Source organism: Lolium rigidum, chromosome 6 (assembly GCF_022539505.1).
Source record: "Lolium rigidum isolate FL_2022 chromosome 6, APGP_CSIRO_Lrig_0.1, whole genome shotgun sequence".
Lineage (NCBI taxonomy): Eukaryota > Viridiplantae > Streptophyta > Magnoliopsida > Poales > Poaceae > Lolium > Lolium rigidum.
Genome location: NC_061513.1, coordinates 212,079,275 through 212,086,793, shown reverse-complemented (window position 1 = coordinate 212,086,793; position 7,519 = coordinate 212,079,275). Strand labels below are relative to the sequence as shown.

Here is a 7,519-nt window from a genome sequence, read left to right as displayed (position 1 = left end):
CCTCGAGAATCGAACAGTACTCACGACCTGCGGGTGCTACGCTTCAAGGTGGACTCCCGCCACGGCTCCCGGCGAACTCTAGCGATGAGCGCTAGTGAACTCACCATAGGTGTCATAAGTGCATCGCTCGTAATTAATTTTAGAGATGATTTATTTGTAAAATAAAATAAAAAGGGTCACTTGAAGGAGACCGATGCTAGGGGACTATATGAAAGACAAATGACAAATTTACCAATCATTAACGCAAGATATGTGCAAAATTCATCAAGTCAGGAAGAGCTACCATCCCATATGAACTTTAGTCTCACGAAACTACCGGCCGGACAACAAACATAGAACAGCCTGGTGCTCCCGAACCCCTGGAAATATAAAAGTGAACTCGTCAAATAGATAAAGTGAGCTTCTATTCTTTTCCCATCAGCCATACAGCAATAATAGCAGAAAGCATAAAACATGCCCATAAATTTATAAATGAACTTCAGTTATGAATAGAGGGAACTACCGCGGGTCTGGTTGTGAGGTCGTTGGCGAGACCAAGTACCAGGAGCAACTGCTGCAGCTTTGTTTCTATATCTGAACTTCACATTTCTTCATTTGTGAGCTTCAAAATTCAGTTAACAAATAAAATCAAATCTGGAAAGACTAATTCACCTAGCAGGAATATCTAAACTAGCAGCCTATCACTTGCATCTAAAAAATGAATTTCCCCGCACACACATTGTTAACTTGTGATAAGAAGTGAATTTATATGCAGGTTGTTCCCGCTGAAGACAACCTCTGGTCTTACATTATAAAAGATTATTGCATCATCATAAGATAAAACTATCGTATATACAAGAATCATCCATTCCGCAGCCACAAACTTCACAAATATGCTATCTAGCAGGAATATATGAAATGAAAATAGCAGTAGATGTGATCTTCGCAAATTCAGAGAAGTGAGCTTCACAGATTAGGAGAAGTGAGCTTCACAGATTATGAGAAATGAACTTATTAAACACCATATCTATCTTTAATCATGGACTTATAGAACTTCCCCGTAAATGAGTTCTATGTGCAGGAGGGGTGAATTTTGTGTTAACTAAGGTAGTATTTAACAAACAAAACAAACTTCTGTCGTGGCAAGAGCCTCCAAACTGAACTTCAAGCACTCAAGATATGAACAATGCCAAGAAGTAAACTGAACTACACCCAGATACGTGCTAAAAAGATAAAACGTGCTCAGTTGTTGATGTCAAGGGTCATCTGTGGTGGTAGCAAATTTAAGTATATATGTACTAAGTGCACTGCCTCTAATGAGCATGCTAACTTCCTATTCTGTGATTATGTTGGCTGCTTGTTTTGACAAAAAACACAGAGAAGTAAACTACACTTTTACACCAACTCACTGTGATCCTTTAATTTGTTCCATAGGAGACTTTACTGACCTGCTTCACATCGCAGCACTGTCTTTAGCTGAGGACTCGACTGCCCGCCCGTATACTGCAGCTCTCCCGGCCATGAGCTTTTGTGCATAGCAAAGGACAAAAAAGTGCACACACCAGGTGCATCCAGATCAAGGCACTTAGACTCCATTGGATGGCCAAGGTCAGGCTTTTTATCCGTAATCCAAATGAAAACAGTCAGCTTTGCTGAAAATGCATAACCATAATTAAACTAATATAATCGCAAGCAACAATGAAGCCAAAGCAGGATATTGTCAAACTCTTAAGCTACTCTAGCATACAAAAAAAATTCCATACAATTTCGTCTTGTAATTCTGAATGCTTGTGTGCAGTACTATGGCTGGACACATAGTAAACGTCTTGCAGTAGGTTGATTAAATTTAGAAAGAAAGAAAGAGGCATACTACTTACAGTTACAAAAGAACATATCAATCTGACATACAGGTGTGGTGCCATCCTTGCTCACGCATATCCCCAAGCCTTCAAAGGTTACAACAGACATATCCGTGGTGTTAACCTGATGTTTCAGCATCTATCAACTCTACATGGGATATTACCGCTTGGGGGCATGGCCGCCCAGCCGGGAACATCGCTGCTCGGTGGCCGCGGTGGTGCGGACTGAAGCCTGAGAGGGATAACAGAGCATTGAGCAGTCCAACCTGAAAATATTTTTTTCGTTCAGTTAAAAATTACAGGCAAAACTCGTGGTCGTGAGCGCGTGGGCGGCGCGGGTGCCTACCATAAGCGGTGGGGGCGACGAACTGAGAGCGCCAAGGGGATAACAAAGCAGTCCTGCGTGGAAGAATTATTATTTTTTCGTTGGGAATTACCGGCAGCACTGATGTGCGTGGTTTATCAATACATCATACCACTCAATATCTGGTAATACTTGTGAACTAAATAGAAAAATAAATCGAGATTAACAATGATAGGGAGAAATAATACTGCTTTTACAACAAATCAAGATCTAGCGGGTCTCTAAGAAAATATGGACATGAAAGATACCTTCCAGCTATGTGATGGGCATAACGAACTTATTTTTCACAAAGAAGTATACTAACGTAGGCCTACATCACTGTACCAAACTGAACTTCTAATTTTTTTATCAGGCACAAAGCAACAGCACATACGGATGCGTACCGTGAGGCTGCAGCAGGGCAACCACTGCGGCTGGGAAGCCACCTGCAGAAATTTGGGTAGTCGACCTGCAGGAATTGGGCAGTGCACCGGTAGTTCTTGGGCAACGACGGATTCCCACGACCCGCGATGGAGCACTCTGGCAGGTGCGGCGGTGGACTCCGGCGACGCGCGCGGTGGACCTTCGGGCGGCGGTTAGGTGGAGTACGTCCTGTTGGAGATGCGTCCTGGTCGGGGTCGCCAGATGGTATGGGCGCGCGGCGCGCGGCCCTCTTCCCCGCAGGTGTCATGTCGGGCTGCAAGGGAGACGTGACCCCGGGAAGGGAGAAGCCTGGGCGGCGTGGTGATGCGCTGGTGCCGCCCGGGGAAGAAGTGGTGGCGCGAGATGCGGTGTTTGCCGGAGGGGACGGAGGCTGGGCTGCTGCCGAGGAAGGAGGTGGGGGGTGATCTGGGCTTCCGCCGGGAAGATGGCGCGGGGGTGATGCGGGCCTCCACGGGGAAGAATGAGATCAGCAACACGACGCTGCTGCCGGGGAAGAAGGCGGACCGACGATGCGTGCTTCCGCCAGGGAAGGGCGAGCGGCAATGCGGCTGCCGCCGGGAAGAAGGTCTGGCGGGAATTGGGGCGTGCAGCCTACCGCCGAGAAGAAGGTCAGGCGGGATTCGGCGCCGCCGCCGGGAAGAAGGTCGGGAGGGGATTCGGCGCCGCCGCATGGGAAGAAGGTCATGCGGGAGTTGGGATGGGCGGCCAGGTTCCTGCCGATAGGGATGAAGGTGGGGAGGGATCGCGGGGTGTGCGGGTCGGTGGGTTTCGTTGTTGCAGGTGGTTCGGTAAGGAGCAGGGGTTCGAGAATAGCTATTCTAGAACCCCTCTTAAGGGGGGTTCGAGAATAGTTGGGCTCTATATATATATATATAGAGCAAGACTATTCTCGAACTCCCTTAAGAGTGGTTCTAGAATAGCTATTCTAGAACCCCCCCAAGATGTTATAGACTAGTTATTCTACAACCCATCTCTAAAGACCTTCTAAACCCGACACAACCACCCAATCCCATCCAATCTTTCGCCGGCCCAACCCACCCACCTCCCGCCAACCCCACCCCACCTAGCTACCGCCCGCCAACCCCGCCAACCCCACGCATAATCATTTTTTTGGGGAAATTCACTTCATTTTTCGGAAGTTCACTTCATTTTTTTTGGGAAGTTCACTTCATTTTTGGAAGTTCACTTTACTTTTTTCGGAAGTTCACTTCATTTTTTGGGAAGTACATTTCATTTTTGGAAAGTTCACATTACTTTTTTCGGAAGTTCACTTCATTTTTCGGGAAGTTCACTTCATTTCTCAGAAGTTCACTTTAGTTTTTTGGAAGTTCACTTTACTTTTCCCGGAAGTTCACTTCTTTTTTGGGAAGTTCACTTTATTTTTCGGAAGTTCACTTTACTTTTTTGGGAAGTTCACTTCATTTTCGGGAAGTTCACTTCATTTTTCGGAAGTTCACTTAACTTTTTTTTCGGAAGTTCACTTTACTTTTTCCGGAAGTTCACATCATTTTTCGAAAGTTCACATTACGTTTTGTCAAACAAGCTGAAATACTTTTTTTTGTCAAAATTCACTTAGGTTAAAACAGTAGTTCACTTTGTACACTACGAGGAAGTTCACTTGGCACCACGTAGAAGTTCACCTTTTTGCACGCCGATAAAATTACTTCTTGTGGGAATTCACTTTTGTAAAAAATGAATTTCACTTTGTACCGCGTGGAAGTACACTTTCCATCTCATGGAAGTTCACTTTAAAATACGTCGTACAACTACATTTTGTTGAAATTCACTTTGGTCAAAATGACAGTTCACTTCGTAACGTCCCGAAGTTCACATTGTACCTCGAGGAAGTTCGCCGTAAAAAAATCAACACGAAAAAGTTGCACCTAATCAATATCTTTTCAACAAAATTTCAGCTTGGAACATTCCGACAAGTGGTTCGGAAATAAATCCCAAAAAACAGTAAATAAAAACAAGAAATTCGAAAAGTAGAATCATGTTTTTTCAAATCTGCTCTTAAACTGTGAATAATTGGTGAAAATGATATATATATATAAAAGTTGCGCCTAGTCAATAGCTTTCCAATGGCATATCATATGAATCAATCCAATAAACCGTTTGGAAATTAGACCTCAAAAACTGCACGAAATTAGTGAAATCCGCGAAAATGTTGTTTTGTATATTCGAAATTATTTTTAAACAATAAAGAATTTGGAAAAACAATGAACACGAAAAAGATGCGAAATTACTATATGAATCCAATAGTATATTATATGCATCATTCCGATAAGCGATTCAAAGATTAAATTAAAAATACTGTCCGCATAATCATTTAATTCTAATGTTCCGGAAAATAGAATTATGTTTTTTCAAATCTGCTCTTAAACTGTGAAGAATTGGGGAAAATGATCTATATGAAAAAGTTGCGCCTAGTCAACAGCTTTCCAATGGCATATCATATGCATTAATCCGATGAACCGTTTAGAAATTAGACCTCAAAAACTGCACGGAATTAGTGAAGTCCGCGAAAATACTGTTTTGTATATTCAAAATTATTTTTAAACAATAGAGAATTTGGAAAAACAATGAACACGAAAAAGATGATAAATTACTGTACGAAACCAACGGTATATTATATGAATCATTCCGATAAGAGATTCAAAGATTAAATTAAAATTACTGTCCGCATAAATATGTAATTCTAGTGTTTCGGAAAGTAGAATCATGTTTCTTTTTCAAATCTGCTCTTAAAATATAAAGAATTGGAGAAAACGATCTATATGAAAAAGTTGCGCCTAGTCAACAGCTTTCCAATGACATATCATATGCATCAATCCGATGAATCTTTTGGAAATTAGACCTCAAAAACTACACGAAATTGCTGAAATCCGCGAAAATGTTGTTTTGTATATTCAAAATTATTTTTAAACAATAGAGAATTTCGAAAAACAATGAACAAGATAAAGATGCGAAATTACTATACGAATCTAACGGTATATTGTATGCATCATTCCGATAAGCGGTTTGAAAATCAACATGAAAATACTGTGTGCACGAATATGCAATTCTGGTATTCCGTCGAGAAGTTCACTTGTGAAACACGCGGAAGTTCAGAAAGAGTTCGAGAATAGTTATTCTCGAACCGGTTCGAGAATAGCAGATATATATATATATATATATATATATATATATATATATATATATATATATATATAGGATAAATACTTCCTACCCCTGGGTGTAGTTACACCTATATCTAATATACTACCATATAGAAGTATGTACGATATTTTATCGGTTTGAGTATGTTCTTACACTATATCTAAGATATTCTAAACCAAGTTTGGTGAAAAAATGCAAGTTAGCATGTAGTTTGCACTATATATCTGAAATACATGCATATGTATACGTAAAAAATAAGTCTACGTAAAAAAATGTACATACTACCTAAAAAGTATTATATATACTACCAAAATAGTCTTATATACTTCATACTACATGTACATACTCTCCGGTATGATAGATACTCTATACACTATGAAAAACACGCGTGGGTGTAACTACACCCGGGTGTAGTATGAATATGTAGTTACACCCACGCGTGTTTCTCATAAACTAGAGAGTACCTATCATACCGAGAGTATGTACATGTAGTATGAAGTATATTAGACTATTTTGGTAGTATATATAATACTTTGTAGGCGTATGTACATTTTTTTACGTAGACTCATTTTTACGTATACATATGCATGTATTTCGGCTATATAGTGCAAACTACATGCTCACTTGCATTTTTTTTCACCAAACTTGGTTTAGAATATCTTAGATATAGTGTAAGAACATACTCAAACCGATAAAGTATGGTACATACTTCCGTATGGTAGTATATGAGACATGGGTGTAGTTACACCCAAGAGTAGGAAGTATTTATCCTATATATATATATATATATATATATATATATATATATATATATATATATATATATATATATATATATATAGGAAAATAGTGGGCTACCATGGTGTGTAGCTATGCACCTTCATCCAACCGTCGAACCGCCCCATAGAACATTTTCCACCCTACATCTAAACTAACGTCGTTAGACCTTTTTTCCCTCCCGCCCGGCACCCGCAAGCTCCTCTCTCTCTCTCGTATTGAAAAGAAAAGGCCAAAGGAGCCTTTCCCTTATCTTCACGACCGTACCAAGTCCATCTCCACCTTCTCTTCCCCACGACGGGAACACTCCCAACTATCTCCCACGCGCTCGCTCGAATCCCCCGCCGGCGCCGGCCTCGTGCTGCCCCTCTCCGCCCCCGGCTGTGCGCCGTCTTTCCTGCCTCCTTCCACGCGGCGCCTCCCCAACCCCCGGCCATGCTTGGTCTGCTTAGGTTAATTTGGAGCGACGAGCCTCCATCTATTGGGCTGTCCAGGCGGCCATGGGTTCAGATAATTTTTTCCTCTGTTTGATATGTGATGCTCTGCCCGGATCCTCTGGCTCGTCTCCGTCCGAATTTGTTTTTTGCGTGGCAACCATCGGTCATGGTTTGATGGAGCTTGACCTAAGATGGCCTCTTTTCCTTCTAGAATTATCACTAATTCTTTTCTTTTGTGCTTGTTGTTGTCGAGGTTCCAGCTTTGCTCCGTGAGCCAATCGGTAGAATCTTCAATTAACTCTAGTATCTAATTTCTTGCGGATAATGAGTACTTGGGCGCCATTCAATTTGTTTACTATCCCCTAAATCGTTCGTTAAGTCAGATCAAAATATGATATCGTTGCGGGATAGGATGGATTATGGATCGCATGGCCACCGAGTTCCACCTATGAGCTATCCCGCGTGTTCCAAGCCCCGCCTCCGAATGATCCGCGCCGCGTCATCGGCCAGTCCCGCCGGCC

General features: G+C 41.9%; 1 long non-coding RNA gene across 1 annotated transcript; it reads right to left on the bottom strand.

The window, feature by feature from the left end:
- Positions 1–1,858: 1,858 nt before the first annotated feature.
- LOC124660037 lies at positions 1,859–2,698 on the bottom strand. The gene is made up of 3 exons (XR_006989786.1): positions 2,586–2,698; positions 2,185–2,237; positions 1,859–2,104 (listed from the first exon to the last, which is right to left on the bottom strand). It is a non-coding gene; the product is annotated as an uncharacterized LOC124660037 (long non-coding RNA).
- Between the last annotated feature and the right edge of the window lie 4,821 nt (positions 2,699–7,519).